Below are 16,378 nucleotides of genomic sequence, written 5' to 3'. Positions count from 1 at the left end.
CGTTCCCGGGTGGGGACTGGGCCCGGAGCGGGTCTGTCTCAGGCCGCTGGTGGTGTGGGGGTTTTTGACTTCGTGTAGGAAAGATTTCACAGCACAAACCCAAATCCGGGCGATGTTGAGAAAAGGCTCATTAAAGCTGGGGACAGCGGGACACAGGAGGGGTCTAAGGTAGGAGAAGCAAGAGGAGAGAGAGAGAGTCAGAGAGAAGGCGGCCTTGGCGGCAGGACCAGAGGATGCCGGGGACAGGCTGCTGCCGCCAGCTGCTCTCCTGGTTGCGGGCGCTGTGAAGGCCCTTCGAGTTCAGGAGAAAGAGCAGAGATACACGTGTGGGCACCGTGGGTCCTTTGCTCTGAGGCTTTTTACCTTCCTGGGGCTGCTGAAACCACCCAAGGACACTGTTTTTTTCGTTGCTTTTAGAGAGAAAGGAAGGAAGAGAGAGAAACATCTGCGAGAGGGGAGCATCCATTGGCTGCCTCCATACATGCCCGGACCAGGGATCAAATCGACGATGCTCCAGCCAACTGAGCCACACAGGCCAGGGTCTCAGGGGAGGGTTTTAACAGAATATTTGTTAGCTTTTTAGGCGTGTCCTTCGCTATATGGACTCATCAAAATGTGAGAGAGAAAGCGAGGGAGAGCGGGGCTAAGAAGATAAACCACGGACCAGATTTTGGTATTTACGAGGGGTGGGCGGGGGCGGGAGGAAGGAGTGGAGTGAGTTTACCTTCATGTATGGGTGTGACCTTGGAACCACTTTAATCTTTTGTCCACGAAAAAAAAAGCAAACAAAAAAAAAAAACATTAGAAAAAAAAAATGGCTGAATATGAAATACTAGAAGCAGAAACAAATGAACTGTATTTCACGTTAGTCACGTAACCATACCAGACCGGGGGGGTTGAACACCAGACGCAGACTGCGCAGAGTGGGCAAAGGAGGGTCACGGCTGTTCAGATGGAAAATAACACAAGAGTTAATTAGCCACACAAGGAGAAGCTCTGCCTTTCGCCTCCTGCCCTGTGCATCCTCAGCCACGCACGGAAGGGCTTCAGACACGAACTGCTGCTCCTTGCAGCGGGGCAGGATAACAGCCCTGAAAGCGTTTTCTGTGATTTGGAGGGATGAGCCAAAGGAAGTAGAAGAAGAGCAGAAGTTAGGTTCTCATCAGAGGAATGAGTCGCAGATGTGGAAAGACAGAAGGCCACAATGAACCCTGAACTGGAAATCAGGATGCCAGCATAAACTCGTACCTTTAGGTAGACAAAGAGAGAAACAGGTGTGGCTGTGTTTATTTATGGAAATGTTGTTTCTATAAATAGGGTTTATTTATTTTGGAAGCTTTGCCCTCTGACAGGGTCTCAAAAATAGCCTAAAAGGAATGAGCACACCCAGAACCAAGGTCTTGATTGTCTAAATACCAGCCATGCAAAAAGAAAAAGCTGCCCTGGCTGCTGTGGCTCAGTGGATTGAGTGCCGGCCTGTGAACCAAAGGGTTGCCGGTTCAATTCCCAGTCAGGGCACAGGCCTGGGTTATGGGCCAGGTCCTTGGTTGGGGGTGTGTGAGAGGCAACCACACGTTGATGTTTCTCTCCCTCTTTCTCCCTCCCTTCCCCCTCCTTAAAGGTAAATAAATAAAATCTTAAAAAAAAAAAGAAAAAGGAAAAGCTCTTTGGGGAACTGAGCAGTTGCAGGGACAAGCACAAGAGGAGCCTGGAACATCTTTGCCAAAAGCAAATGTTTAAGAAATGAGGGGACTTGTCAAAAGGACACAGGAGCCAGCTTGAAGGGGGTTTCACTGGCTAAGTCTGGGACAATTTGAACATCAAAACAAATGATTTTAAGAACAGAACGTTTATGGAATAAGATAGACTCTCTGAGTCCATAAATGAGATAAATGGATAAATAAATAAATGGAGGAGAAGTCGAAGCGCTGCCTTATGTTAATTCTAAGTAATCGTTGTAGAAAATGGAGACCTGTTTTGCAAGATTCTTGGTAATAATTGATTCAGCTAATAATCATCAAAAGAAGCCAAATCTGGTGTGAAGCAGGAACAGGATATTTACGTAGTTTCAAAGTAACCCCCTCACATTTACTATTAATTACAAAAGTAAGCAAAAAGGTTATGGTGGATTACCCTTGCAAATACAACTGTAACCAAGTATCAAAGTTTGGTCCCCAGTAATGGGACAGACTGACATTGCCTGCCTCCAGATGTGATCCCCTAAGAAGGACAAACACCTGACAGAATAATGACCCTCCAAAGATGTCCACATCCTAATAGAATGGAAGATCATGTTATCTTATGTGTCGAAAGGTCCTTGTAGATGTGATTAAATTAAGGTTCTTAAAAGTCTTGGCTGAGTGGCTCAGCTGGTTGGGACATTGTCCCATACACGGAAAGGTCGTGGGTTCCATCTCCGGTTAGGGCACACACCTACATTGTGGGTTCGGGGCACATGCAGGGGACAACCCATCAATGTTTCTCTCTCTCTCTCCCCCTCCCGCCTCTCCCTTCCTGTCTCTCTAAAATCAATACACACATCCTCAGGTGAGATTATTCTGGATTATCTGCATGGGCCCTCTAATTAAAAGGCACCTTACAAGTAGCGGAGGGAGGCAGAAGAGTTAGAGATTTTTTAAAAGATTTTATTTATTTATTTGTAGAGAGGGGAAGGGAGGGAGAAAGAGAGGGAGAGAAACATCAATATGTGGTTGCCTCTCTCACACCCCCAACTGGGGACCTGGCCCGCAACCCAGGCCTGTGCCCTGACTGGGAATCGAACCGGCGACCCCTTGGTTCACAGGCCTACGCTCAATCTACTGAGCCACACCAGCCAGGGCAGAGAGAGATTTGAAGATGCTACAGTGCTGACTTTGAAGATGGAGGAAGAGGCCATGAGCCAAGGAATGTGGGTGTCGCTCAAAGGCGGGAAAATGGGTTCTTCTCCGTAAAGTCTCCAAGAGGAGAGTGGCTGTGCTGACACTTGATTTTAACTCAGTGAAACCTATTTTAGACTTCTGACCTCCCACAGCATCAAATAATAAATCTGTGCTTTCCTAGGCCACTTAGCTGTGGTCCTTCGTTACAGCCGCAGCAGGAAGCCAAGACATGTCGCTTCTGTAGTATTCTTGATGGAAACACGTGACTTGAGCGAAATTATGAGGGACCGTAATTGAAGGGACTCAATTAGATTAAGGGACGTTCTACTAAATAACTTGCCTGTACTCTTGGGAAAAAGTGAAGCCGTGAAAGACTGAGAAAGGCAGGGTAAAAGGGACTAAAGAGACAGGGCCACTGAGTTCATGACTTGGTCCTGGAGTGCCACCAGGGCCAAAGGCACAGCTGGGAACGTGTGTGCTGAGCCGGGAGGCCAAGGGCAGCGCTGCCTCGATGATACATTTGGTGCTGTGATTATGTCAGAAAAAGTCCCCGTTCTTAGGAAAGGCACTGAGATATTTAGGAGTGAAGAAGTATAGTGTCGCAACCTAATCTCTAATAGTTCCCAAAAAAATCTCTTGCTCCATATAACTCTGCCATCTCTGCGTCTGTCTCTGTCTCTCGGTCCCTATATAAAGTACAAGTGACCTGTGTTCCTAATCGGAGGCCCTGAGGAAAGGGGACAGGAGAGTTTCTTTTTTGCACAGTTCTTGCAGCTTCTCTAAACATATGAGTTCAGATCCCCATCAAAAGGAAAAAGACAGCAGACGGTTAGGCCTTCCTGGTCCGGCCCCGGGTGCGCGCGAGAGTCCAGTCTGGAGCCGGAAGCGGGGAGCTCTGTCCAGCGTTGGTGTTCTGATGGGGGCTTTAGATTTGCCGGAGATCACGGACTAACGGAGCACACAGCGGTGTGCCCGTGGAGAGCCAGTCAGAGGCTCGGACCTGCTGCAGCGCCCCTCCTTCAGTGAGAGGCGTCACTGGGGCAATAAATGCCCCACGGCGGACACACGCGAAGGCATGAAAAAGTGAGGGGACCTCTCCAGGGGCCCCTTGCTGAGCAAGGACAAGAAATCTAAAGCTGCACTGGAGAGTGGGGACCAGCTGGGACACAGGACAGGGATGCTCCCAAAAAGAGGAAGACAGAGCCGGGAAGTGGTTTCTGAGCGCTGCGTCCTCTCACTGGGAGAGGAAGGAGACGTGGGGACATGGGTCCTGGAGGGGCGGTCAGTTCCCCTGTGGCTGCTCCCTGAGCACGGAGAGATGTCACCCAGAGTGGTTGTCCCATCTCACCCTGTTTTAAGGCTCTGGATGACAAAGGAGACCAGCTTGGCACCCCTGGCTTCTCCACTGGTCCTTCATGCTTACTGCTGCCCAGATGGCATTTCAGCGTCCTCATCCTCCTAAAGCACATTGTCCCTGGGGCAGAATGCTCTCTTCTGGTGTCACCCGTCTTCTCCCTGTGGGTCCTGGCCTGGTGGCCCCTGTGCCCGTCTTCACAGCTGTGCGTCAACCCTCACTGTGCTCCCACTCCCTGTGGTAGGGATGCACCGCGGTGAGCCTGGCTTAGGAGGGTCTTTGGGTATGGGAGGAGGATGAGCCAGGACACAGCATTCTGGACTCATCGGCCATCCAGGCCAATGGCACTCGTTTGGAAGGACTAAGTGTGGCTGAAACAGGGCCACCTTGGTAAGCTGGGGCGGGATTCGCAGGGAGGGCGGGGAGGGGAAAACCCCAGATGACTGAGACCTTCTGGCCATGTGCTCTGCCAGGTGACTGGTCCATGCAGCTAGGGGCCCCCCAAACTCCCTTCAATAGGCTGCAGGAATGTTTCCAGCACAGACCCAGGCAGAGTGAGGCCCCTGTGAGAAGTGAGGCAGGAGGCAGTCGGGACCTGGCCTGCGTTGTGACGCCAGCCCTCCCCACCCCTCCAAGTGGGGCTCTGGGGCTCTGGCCTTTGCCCTCATTCACCAGGCCTTCTCACAGCTTCCCTCTTCCCCTGGTGCCCGCAGGCCCCATGGCCCCACAGCCCCACTGTCGCCCTGTCACCTGCAGCCACCTCCAGCTGCCTCCCGCGCAGGTCCCTCCCACACACCCTGCAAGGTGGCTCCAATCCCTGGCTCCTCTGCTCATTACTCACACAGGTGTCGACCCAACCCTTCTAAGTCCAGACTCCCCTGAGGGCTTCCAGATCCTTCCACCAAGGCTGGACCCACCCCCTTTTCCCCACCCTTGGTGTTGGGGCACGGAGGGTGGTCCTGCTGCCGTGAAGCTGACCGGAGCCTGGGGCAGGCCCACCTGAGCTGGGTCCCCACTCACACCCCTGCTGGGCTGGGCTGCCTTAAGCAAGTCACTTGCCCTCTCTGAACCTATTTCCTCACCAGGACGGGGGCCAATCACACCTGCCTACCTCATTGCCAGCACACAGAGGGCCTTCCAAATTATCAGAAGCAACACTGCCTACCAAGCAAAGAGCAACTCAGATCACACAGGAAAGGTTAAGAAGAGAAGCATTACAGACAGGCGGTGAAATGAAGGACCAAGCCCATCTGGATGGCACCGCCTGGCACCAGCACAGCTGTGCGGGTGCTCTGGCCACTGAGACAGGGGGCAGATCCCTGCCACTGACAAGGGCCACCAGAGAGAGAGAGAGAGAGAGAGAGAGAGAGAGAGAGAGAGAGCCAATGCACTGCACTGTGGTGAGGCTCGCCCACTGGGTCGTTTTTTTAAAGGGGAATTATATCGAATGGCAGCACATGGGATGTAAGGATAGACTGTCTCTGGAAAGATCCACATGGTATGACACTACAGGTGCCCCCAGGGAGCAGAGACGGGGGACTTACGGGAGAGAGGTGTGTGCTCCCTCTGGACCTTTCATTTCATGATGTGCATCTATGAAATGTCTTTAGAGAATTAGCTTGGAGAATAGCACTTTTCCCCAGAACCGCAGATTCCACACAATACATACAGAACTGTTAGAGAATGAAGAGGATCAATACACCCAAAAGCACTTTATAAACTGGAAAGCTCTGTGCGCTTAGATCTGCCATGATTAAGGCTGCCTGGATTCCAATTCTGGCCCGAGCGCTGCCTGGCTGGCGACCTTCGGTAATTTAACCGATCTGTGCCTCAGTTTCCTCACTGGTCAGGTGGGGTGATAACACTCCCCACCTGTCGGGCTGTTGTGAGGATGAACTGCGTGAGTGCAGGTCAGGCGTGGGCGCAGCTCTGGGCACACAATCCTCGCAAGCACACAACCTGTGCTCACTGTCATTATTATGTAGTGTTATTACGCCCGGTCAGCCCTGCCTGTTCCCACCACAGACGGACAGAGAGGCCGGGAGGGTCCCCGCGTCCTGTGTCCAGGTGCACACAGACAGACAGGCGGGGGCCCCTACTCAAGGCCGGGTGGTAGATAAGAAAAGGGAAGACTTCCGCAGCAAGCTATCCGCCGGGGCCGGCATCCCGACTGAGCGCCGAGAGGCGGACGGCCCTGGCAAGGGTAGAGGGGTGAGTTAGAGAAACGTATCGCTCGGGGGCCCAGCAGCTTGACTGGGGGGAGGGTCCCCGGGAGCAAGGGGAACATGCTCAGTCTGACTTGTTTTCAGCAGAACAGATCAGCCGTCACAGCTCCCTGATGACAGAAGTCACGACACTTAAACTAATGAGACCAGCAGGTGCAGGCACTGTGGTCAGATTGGTCCCCCACAGGGTCCTTGTGGGGGACTGGCTTTCGAGAGTATAAACACCCATGGGAACCCTCAGAAATATCCGGGGGGATGGACCTGCCTTTGAGCCTTGAGCAGATGGAGGTTTGAGCAGCAAGCCCCAGATCTTCAGTGTGATGCGCGTGGGATGTGACTTTCACGCGGAAGGATAGGAGGATCAGGAGGAAGGCTGGGGCCGGTGCGGCAGGCCGCCATGGTGACGGTGGTGGTGGGGCCGGGCGTACGATGGCCCCAGTGGGAGACATTCAGGAGGAGGGGGGCAGAACCTGCAAATGAAGAGGCAGGGGGCAAAAGAGAGGGGGCAGTCTGGACGTCACCCAGAATTTTGGCCTGGGTGACGAGGTGCATAGCAGTGCCATTGGCTGAGGTGGGGGCCTTGGTGGGTTAAAGGGACATTGAGAATCCTCCCTGTTTATGCCCAAGCTGTGACCTTTACTGTAAGAACAAAAATACAGGCGTGCGTTCTCCCAGGGAGGACTGGCCCTTCTCCCAGGGGACCTGTTGGTTAGCTAAGTCACACAAAACCCTTGACGCGTGGCCACTTTTGTTTAAAACATACTTAAGCATAACCCCCAAAGCAAGACTTCGGAATCCCACCCGAGAGAAGGACGCTTCGCGCGGAGCTTCCCCAGTCGGACCCCGGACGCTGTCTCCGGGCTTCCCCGGTGTGCATGTGCCGGTGTTGGTGAGCTCCCGTCCGCTGATGTCTGAGCTTGAGTCTTGCTTTTGCTTTGCTCTCGCTTAATAAAGTGCTTCGTTATTCCCCTTTGACTTGGGGCTTTTACTGTCTGTGAACCTGAACCTCCAGATTAAGTGGCCACCATCTCGAACGTGCCCCTTAACAGAACAGGCCTGTCTGGGGCAGGTCATGAACTCAGCTTCAGACATGTCTCTGAGGTCTGGAAAACACCTAGGTCAGAGCTCCCCCTTTCCAGCGGAGACAGGTGGAACCCAGAGAGCCTCGCTCGTCCCACCTCACACAGCTGGATGTGGGCAGCCCCGGGGGCGGTCCTGCCCTACTTCCCTGCTGCGGTTTAAAACGTCTAGTCAGCAGGGGGAAGCAGTGAGATGCCTATAAAGAGAACCCCACACCCCATCCTGCACCTGGAGGCAGCCCCGCCGGGACACGTGTGTGCCTCGTAGCTACAGCTGGGTGACTGACAGTGACGGTGACGGCATTGCAGTCTACGACATTCATCTCTCTACCTGGGTCTCTGCGTGGACATTTTCATAAGAAGTTCTGTGCAGACAGGTCTCGTGGGTGAGCCAGCATCCTGTTCCTTCCCCGGTGAACCTCGCCATTGTCACTGCCCTGGGTCTGGCTCTGCCCCTCCCAGGCTCTGAGCCCGCCCCGCTGTCTCCTCTCCACCTCCAGGAGCCAAGTTGCCTTTGGGAGCCTGAGTCGACAGCACCCTCAGCTCCGAGAGTGTAGGCTGGGCCCTCATGCCATCCTGCCCTGGCTCCTCAGCCGGCAGTGGGTCCCCCCGTGGCTGTCTCCAGAGGGGCCCCAGCTAGGGTGCCACCAGAGGCTATGGATGACTCTGAACCCTGGGAGGGACCCAACCACATCAGACGAAGCCCAGGACCCCCTTACCCCACCCTGCTCCCAAGCATGGGCCTTTGAGAGACTCTGCCTGAGACCCTGAGGGCCCCTGGGCCCCTCTAAGGACCCAGCTCATTCTCAAGTCCCCTTCCCACCCCCCACGGCATCCAGCCTTGCTTGAACCCCTCTGTTAACGGGGAGCCTCCTGCTTGGGAGGGAGCTCTCTTTCCCATGAAACAGGGTTGCCTGTTAGGGTTTCCCTCCCGGGGCCCTCTCCTGCTGGTTCCAGCTTAGCCTTCTGGGACCTCTGCCTGGGGCATCCTTGCAGAGACAGATGTGCAGAACCTCAGACAGGTGCTCAGGCCACTGCGCCTCAGCCCATGTCCCGGAGGGCCTATTCCAGGTGGTCAGTGCACCTCTAAGATGTGAGACCCAGCCCCAAAACCCCGTCCCCACGATAGCCACAGAACTGATTTTCACCTCCTTTCTTGCAGACGCAGCTCCTCTTCATGTGGCCCAGGGTCTCATCAGCCCCTCATGAAGCCTCATCCTACTGATGTCTCACAGGGTCCTTCCAGCCACTTCGACACCTGCATCCCTTTCCTGAAGGCTGCGCTGGCTGGCCCCCTGCCTGCTCCATTTCCTGCTCAGGACCTTGTCCCCTGCCCCCGTAAAGTCTAGAACAGCGTAGTCCGATAGAAATACGCACACAGGTAAGCCTTCTGTCATACGTTACTTGTAGTTTTCTAGCCAGAAAAGTAAAAAGAAAGAGCTGGGATTATCTTCAATAATGTATTTTATTTAACTCAGTATCTGCAGAATACTGTCATTTCAACGTGTAATGAATGTAGGAAAGGACGATGAGAGGACTTATTCTTTTGCACCTAAGTCTCCTCACCGTCCTGCTCTTAAGACACATCTCGGTTCAGATACGGAGTTCTCAACAGCTGAAGTGGAAGGTCATCCCACCAAAACGATAAAGTTGTGTTTAATGGAAAAATATTTTACACGGCTTTGGCTCATACGTTTAAATTTTCATTGCTGAAAATAAAATAAACTCAGTTGCTCTGGCACACGAGCCACCTTTGAAGTGGTGAGTGGCGACCCTACTGGGCAGGGCCCGTCTAGAACCCCAGAAGGAGGAGCTGACACCTCCCGGCACGTCCTGCTCCCCGGGCCCTGGTGTCGTGGAGCCCAGCGTCCGTGGAGGGAGACGCACCTCCCTGGGTGGGGGGCTGGAGACAGGCTGAGGCGCACTGTGACAGCCCCTGAGAGTTCAGGAGGGTGGGCTTCGGGGGCCAGGGAACCAGTGGGGACAAAACCAAGAGGCTTCAGGGAAAACGCAACGTTGAAACTGGGCCTGGGAGGTTAAGTGGGAGTTCGCCAGGCAGGGAAGAGGAGACGGGAGTGAGGCAAGAGTGTGAGCAAAGGCGCTGAGGGGGCGGGGGAGGCTTGGGGGAGGGGCCCTGAGTGTCTGTGTCTTCTGTACTCCAGGAATTGGGGTCTGCAAATTTGGGGGTGGCTGTCTTAGATCCTCCATAGAAGTTACCCTGAGGCCAGTCGTAAACAAACTTGGGTTCACCCCCACAGGGCACTGGAGGGCCCCCTAGACTCTGTAAGGGGGCGGAGCAAGGGCCACCGCAATAGGTGATATCCAAGCTTGTTCAAGGCCCGAGGACAGTCCCTGTCCATCCCTGGATCCCCCCCGCCGGCCCCACACTCAGTGTCTCGCTGTCTGTCCAGGAGGAGGGGGCTGGGAGTGGATGGGGGCTTTCCGGGGCTGGAAAGGCACCGTGGTTTGATACAATCCCATGAGTAAGCTGACCTGCAAAAACCTCGCCCCGCTGTTCATTCACAACCAGTGTATTTGACCACGTGTACGTCTCAACTCACTTTAAAAACTTAAAACATGAGCCTCTCCTGCCAGCCACTGGGCTCTAACTCGTCCCCTCCAAGCCCCCTCCTCTGCGACCTGGGACCCCCTTTTCTTCCCGGGGAGCCCCCACTCCCCATCCGTGTTCCTGGGTAGAGCAATCTAGTGGGGGGCCATCACCCCACTCAGCGCCACGGGCGGCTGCCTGGCCCTCGGTGTGCACTTCATTTCTGAAGCCCGGGTTCACTTCCCGACCTCAGCTCAGCAGACGGGCATCGGGCACCTTGCTTTCCTCCATCTGTAGATGGGGCATGACAAGACGTCCCTCACAGGATTATCACGGGGATGGAAAGGGTGAGGTTCGGGAAGCACGTAGCGGGGCCCTGGTGCGTGCCAGTCACCACTGACTCTCTAAACCCTGTCACACCATGTAGAGAGGGTCGAGCACCTGCCCCAACCAGGGTCTGGGAGATTCAGTCCCAGTGTGGGAGACAGGTGCACATAACCAGTGTGACCAGTCCTATGGCAGACGCAGAGGCCGAGACCCGGGAAGGGCAAGGCGGCCGCCCGCCTCAGCGGGATACCCCGGGAGGCCTTCAGAGAGCAGGGCGGACGCGGAGGGGCCAGAGTTGGGATGAGGGAAGGTTCCTCTCGGGACTGCAAGGCCGAGGTGGAGGACGCTGCTGGGCCCGGCAAGAAGAGCAGCCGCCAGGTGCTGGGACAGCAGGACACCCCGCCACAGGCGTGGGTGCGCCCTGAAGGCACGGGGCATGGGGCATGGGAGCTGGCGTCAGCTCAGTAGGGTAAGGAGTGACAGGCGGGGCCAGCTTTCCGCCCGCCACCCGCCTGGTGGCCTCTGAGTGGGAGTTAAAGGGTGAGTAGGAGTTTGCTGGCAGATGGCAGGCAGGGAACAGAGGACCCGGCTCACCTTGGCAGGTCTGGGTGAGTTCGGCACATGTTGATCCAGCCCCGTCCCCTCGAGGAGGCCAACACCCCAAATTCTTGCATGGCTCTCAGTTTGAGCACCCAAATCCCTTCCCCCACGTTCGAGACCAAAATCACCTGGCCTCTGTTTTCAGCTCATTAATCCTCATGTGCTACAGGCTTTTTTTACGGGGGCGGGGAGTAAGTATCCTGGTCAATCCTGACTTTGGTTTGTTTTCAAAAAAAGTTTTTAAAACCCATCAACATGGAGGTTCACTCACGAAGTTGCCCAGAGTCCCCCAGGTGCCTCAGGTGAGGGGTGATTTTAAATGGCAGTCCTACGGGCTGGCAGGTGTGGCTCCCTGGCCTGGGCTCTCCCCCGTCCTGGACACAGAACGTCTGCCTTGAATTCTGGGACTTGGAGTCTGAGCTGCGTGGGACCTGACTGTGGTCCTTCAGCCCTTGGGGGACACTTGGCACCCCTGCCCAGCGTGGCTCCAGCTGAGCGCTCGCCTCTCTTCGTTTGTAATTAGAGGTGGGTTGTGGCCGGCACAGCTCCAATGAGGAAGCCGTGCAGAGAGATGATTACGAAAACCCTCTGGGCATTAAACCCAGGACCATCCTTCCCCATCCACCGAATGCCTTTCCTCCCTTTGTCCACCTTCTCGTTGAACTCTGCCTTTTTCTTTTCCTCGCGAGCTTTTGATTTTGGAATAAGTTCAGATTTAACAAAAAGTGGCAAAGAAAGAGAGTTCTCAACGACCCTTCACGCCGCTCTTCTGACCTTGACATCTTGCAGAACCCTGATCTGGCTGTCAACACCACTAAAGAGTGGGAACACCTGACGTACAAAATGAGTGACATCTGCGAGGTCCTCATTGTGTGCGGGTGGGGCTGACCCAGGCCCGATGCTCTAGAGCCTGGGCGGGGGCAGGCGGTGCAGGAGGAACTGTGGGGGGGGGGGCAGCTGGGCAGGGCCCGCAGGACAGGTTGGGGAGGCGTGACAGCAGAGCGCGTGGCGGAGGGGAAGCAAAGGCAGGATGGCCACCATCGCAGTCCGACAGAGAACTCGGCAAGGAGGCCAGAAGCAGAGGGGGACACGTGTCACCCGCCAACTCGGCTGCCCTGGGCCCAGCCCCATAGCACTGCCAGGAGTCCCGACGTCACAAGAAAACACCGGGCTGACACGGGAGGAGGGCGGGCCTTGGAGCTCTGTGTGTCCCTCCCCTACCTGGGACGGAGAGCCTCCGGAACTGCGCGCCCCTCCCCAGGCAGGAAAGGCGGGAGGGGGCCCCGGTGCCCGACGGGAAGAGCCCCACAAACCAACCTTGGTTAATTGCCTAGAGAGTCCCTAATGCTTACAGAAAGTCCATAAATAACTTTGGGTAACTGCTCCGACTTTAATTTACTGCCTCCCTTCACTCACGTGGTTTCCAACAAGATGGACACATGGAATCTGCGGCAAGATTAGGGTTCGGGCTCACAGACCGCCCCCCCACACCTAAGTCTGGGTAGTCGCGTTCCCCCGAGAAAAGCTGGCTCCACCTTTATCAGTCAATCAAAACGTACCCTCTGCACCCCCATCCCGCCGGCTGTGTACGTGCCCAGAGCGAAGGACTCGCTCCCTTGGCTCTTGGCCTTCTGGCGGCAGGGCCCCCGGCCACCCTAGGGTGAGCTTGCCACCCCGGCCTTTGGCCACGCTTGCTGTTGCTCTCTGTTCACTAACCTACATTGCGTGCCCGCTGATAGGCTGTTCTCGCCACTTTTCAAACTATTAACCCATCGAATCCTCGTAACAACTGCCGGAGGTCAGGTGCTCCGATTTCCTGCATTCACACTGAGGCCCAGAGAGGTGAAGGAACTGGCCCCAGGCTTCCATGTGTCCTTTCAGAAGGCCCCACCTGAAAGCACTGTACTGGGACCCTGGACAGGTGGGTCCCCTCCCCTGGCCCCAGCAGCCCCTGCCCTGCCTGCCTTCAGTGGCTCAGTTGCAGGGCTGCGACCGTGGACTTCGCAAACTGATAGATGTGTTTTCCACCCCAGCTCTGCCATTTACCAGAAGCCCGCACCAAGTACCGGCCAGCCAGCCAGCCCTTACAAAGAAGCTTCCAGAATCCTGTTTCAATCAATAGCCCCGAGGGATTCTTTACCCAATTGGAGCCACACAGTGATACCCCCCACCAACACCTTCACAGACCTGAGCGGCTCCATTCTGACCAATCAGGACAGTCCTTTCTGGGCCAAACTTTGAGGATTTGGAGCCCTCGTTTGCATGAGGATGGACCAAACAGGGATGGACAGCGGGGACTGAGGTCTCTGTAAGTCAGCTCTCCTCTGGCTCTGCATCTTCCCTTTCCACCCAAGACTGCATTTCCCCAGCTGGAGCTCAAACACTGAAGATGTCTCGTGGAGCAGGCCAGCACAGGCCAGAGCTGTCTAGCCAGAGAGGGGCCTGGCCCCAGGGCTGCCTCACAGCCCTGCTGGATCGCAGCTGAGCTGTCTTCCACTGAATAAAGCTTCCTTTTTTACGCTGAATTGGGGTTTCCTTGGTGCCAGTGATCATTGGCTGACACACGGCTGTCTCAAGAGGCAGAGTCCAGCCAGACATTCTGTCCCAGGGGCCTCGGTTACCCCACGCTCCTTCTACGAGGGCAGCCATTTTTGTCTGGGGTCTCGGATGACCTAGTCCTTCCCAGCTGTGCCCTGCCTCCTGGGTCAGCGTAGGCACTTCTGTTTCCAACACCACCTTTCCTTCCGGAAAGCGGGCCAGCTGCTCCTGCTCAGCTGTGCCCCTCCTCTCTCTGAGGAGCCAGGTTGTCTGATGCCACCTGGAGCAGCTCTGAGCTGGCACCTGGCATGGGTCCTCCTCTGACTATTTTTTAAGTTGGGTGTGTGTTCCTAGTGCTGGGTTTGTCTCCTCCTTCCTCTGTGGGTCTCGTCACAGTTTCTTCAAGGAGAACCCGTTTTCTTCATTACAGATACCTCCAGGTCACTTTAAATATGAGAACTTTTAAAATAAAATATGTACCTATGTACCCACCCACATTTTTGAAACACAAATTCTGGTCTTTTCAGGACACCTTAAACTGTTCCAATTTTTAAAATTGAATTTCGAGGTGGGGGGCATAAAAAGCACTTGAGGTGCTTTCTGTCAACTACATGGTCTCCTGGTGGGCCTCTCGGCCCCAGGGCTTCCTTCACCAGCCCATGGAGCCACCACTCTGATAAGTGTCTGACTCCTGTCCGTCCCCCCCGCGCCCGCCCCCGCCCCGTGCGCCAAGGCTCACCCACTGCTGGTGCCCCGTCCATCACTTGGCCCTCCCTGCCCAAGGACGTCTCTCGACTGCAAGGTCCGGTCCCTCGGCTCAGCCCGCTCCAGCAGTGTGAGAGGGCTCCCCCACGGCACCCAGTGGCAGATGAGAGTTGGAGAACAAACACCTCGGTTCCCTTCCCCTGGCCCCACGGCGTGTTGTTTCTCCTCGAGAACCCCAGCAGGACTGCACCCCACTTACCCATGTAGCCATCTCCCCACCAAGACACCTCTTCCTTTCTTATTTCCCTAACCGCCCCCCCCCAACCTCCAATACCTCCTGGGGTCACTCTGCACTCAAGTCCTGGTCTCTGGGCCAGCCGGCTCCTGGAGGAACCCGTCTAAGATAACACCTAAGATACTAAAGAAGTGTTGAAATGATGAGTTAAGAAAATGTGTGGGTCTGTGAAGGCGGTTAAACTGGAGTTTCCTTGTTTAGCCTGACATGGGGAAAGGATACCAACTTAGCACTGATTCACTTGCTCACTCATTCACTCATTTAATAAACACCATTATGTCCCCACAGGGCAGGAGAGAGCCCACCACCTCTGGCAGGCAGGACCATGCTGATCACGAGCAACATGGCCTCTGGCATGTGGCCAGGAGTGTCCCCCTTGACTTCTTCATGGCTGGTCTGTCTGACCCTCAAGTTTACCCAGCCCACGCTCTCCCAGCACTGTCAGCTGGGAGCGTTACCAAGGGGTGTCTGGGCCCACAGAGGGTCTGCCTTGGGCCCACCCGTAGTGTGCGGGGTCTTGACTTCGTGTAGGAAAGATTTCACAATCAGAGTCCAGCTATTTTGAGAGGACATTTATTAAAGCTGAGGACAGTGAAACAAGGAAGGACAGGGTAGAAAGAGCAACAGGAGAGCCCAGGCAGGGCGGCTTTGGCTTTCTGAGAAATAGAAGTCACAATAAAAAAAAAAAGTGAGCTCACTGGGCCATCAGAGAAAAAGGGGACCTTGGAGACAGGATCAGGGGGTAGCTTGGGAGGAGCTGCTGCTGCCCGCTGCTCCCTCGGTTGCAAGGTTCGTGGGGAGCCTTAGAGTTTAGGAGAAAAACAGCAGAGATACAAGGTGTGCATGTGCTCTAGGGAGGGTGCCCCTTGGGTTGTCTTGAAGCTTTTAATCTTTTTTTTTTTTTTTTTTTTTTGGTGCTGGAATTTAGGGGAAGTCTCAGAGGAGGGTCTTAGAATATTCATTAGCTTTTCAATTGTGACCTTCAATGTGGTGAGTCATCAAAATGTGTGTACAGAGGGGTCAGGGTTATTTTCTGGGTAGTTTTATTTTTAAAAAACATTATTTAAGAGGTGTCAGGACTTCGGATTGTCTGGAACGTGTAAACCATTTGCTCCTGAGTGTTCTTGGTTAGGGAAGAGAAAATCTTGTGATTCACTAGCTGGCTGTAAATTGCTCAGATTGCTTGTCCTTTCTCTCTCTCTCTCTCCCTTTTCTCTTTTTTAAAAGATTTAATTTAATATTTTTTAGAGAAAGGGAAAGGGAAGGAGAAAGAGAGGGAGACATTCATCATTGTTTCAGGTTGCCTCCTGCACACCCCCAACTGGGGACCTGGCCTGCAACCCAGGCATGTGCCCTGACTGGGAATCGAACCAGCGACCCTGCTGCAGTTCACAGGTAGGTGCTCAATCCACTGAGCCACACCGGCCAGGGCTCTCCTCGCTCCAAAACCAATGAAAAAAAAAAGTCCTTGGGTGAGGATAAAAAATAAAATATTGAGGCCCTAAGTGGGCAACTGAACCTCTGCTTTCTCCTGGACTTAAGTGACAGAAAGGAACGGAAATTTCCGTCTCTCCCCTGGAGAGCGGGGGCAGTTGGAGTTATGGGTGACTCTCCCCGCCCTCGCCCTGGCGCAGGTCGGCCCGGGCCCCCCGCCCCGGCCCCTGTCACGGCCCCCGAACCCCGGCCAGGTCCCCATCCCGGTCCCGGTCCCCTCTCCCGACCTCCTCCAGCCCAGCGCCGAGTAACTGGGGTGGGTGTTCTGCCCCCTGATTGGGCGGCCCCAGCGCTCATTTGCATGGCCCGAGGGGGCGGGGCTGCCGGGCTGACG

General features: G+C 55.0%; 2 long non-coding RNA genes across 2 annotated transcripts; both read left to right on the top strand.

The window, feature by feature from the left end:
- Positions 1-7,747: 7,747 nt before the first annotated feature.
- On the top strand, positions 7,748-11,953 carry LOC150010903 (uncharacterized). Its single transcript, XR_016510402.1, has 3 exons — positions 7,748-7,923; positions 8,700-8,918; positions 11,726-11,953. It is a non-coding gene; the product is annotated as an uncharacterized LOC150010903 (long non-coding RNA).
- Positions 11,954-12,233: 280 nt separating this feature from the next.
- Positions 12,234-13,537, top strand: LOC150010902 (uncharacterized). The gene is made up of 2 exons (XR_016510403.1): positions 12,234-12,933; positions 13,046-13,537. It is a non-coding gene; the product is annotated as an uncharacterized LOC150010902 (long non-coding RNA).
- Positions 13,538-16,378: the final 2,841 nt, after the last annotated feature.

This window comes from Furipterus horrens, unplaced genomic scaffold (genome assembly GCF_987537825.1).
Source record: "Furipterus horrens unplaced genomic scaffold, mFurHor1.1.pri manual_scaffold_4, whole genome shotgun sequence".
NCBI lineage: Eukaryota > Metazoa > Chordata > Mammalia > Chiroptera > Furipteridae > Furipterus > Furipterus horrens.
The sequence above is the reverse complement of the archived record's forward strand: the minus strand, read 5'-3'. Positions and strand labels throughout refer to the sequence as shown.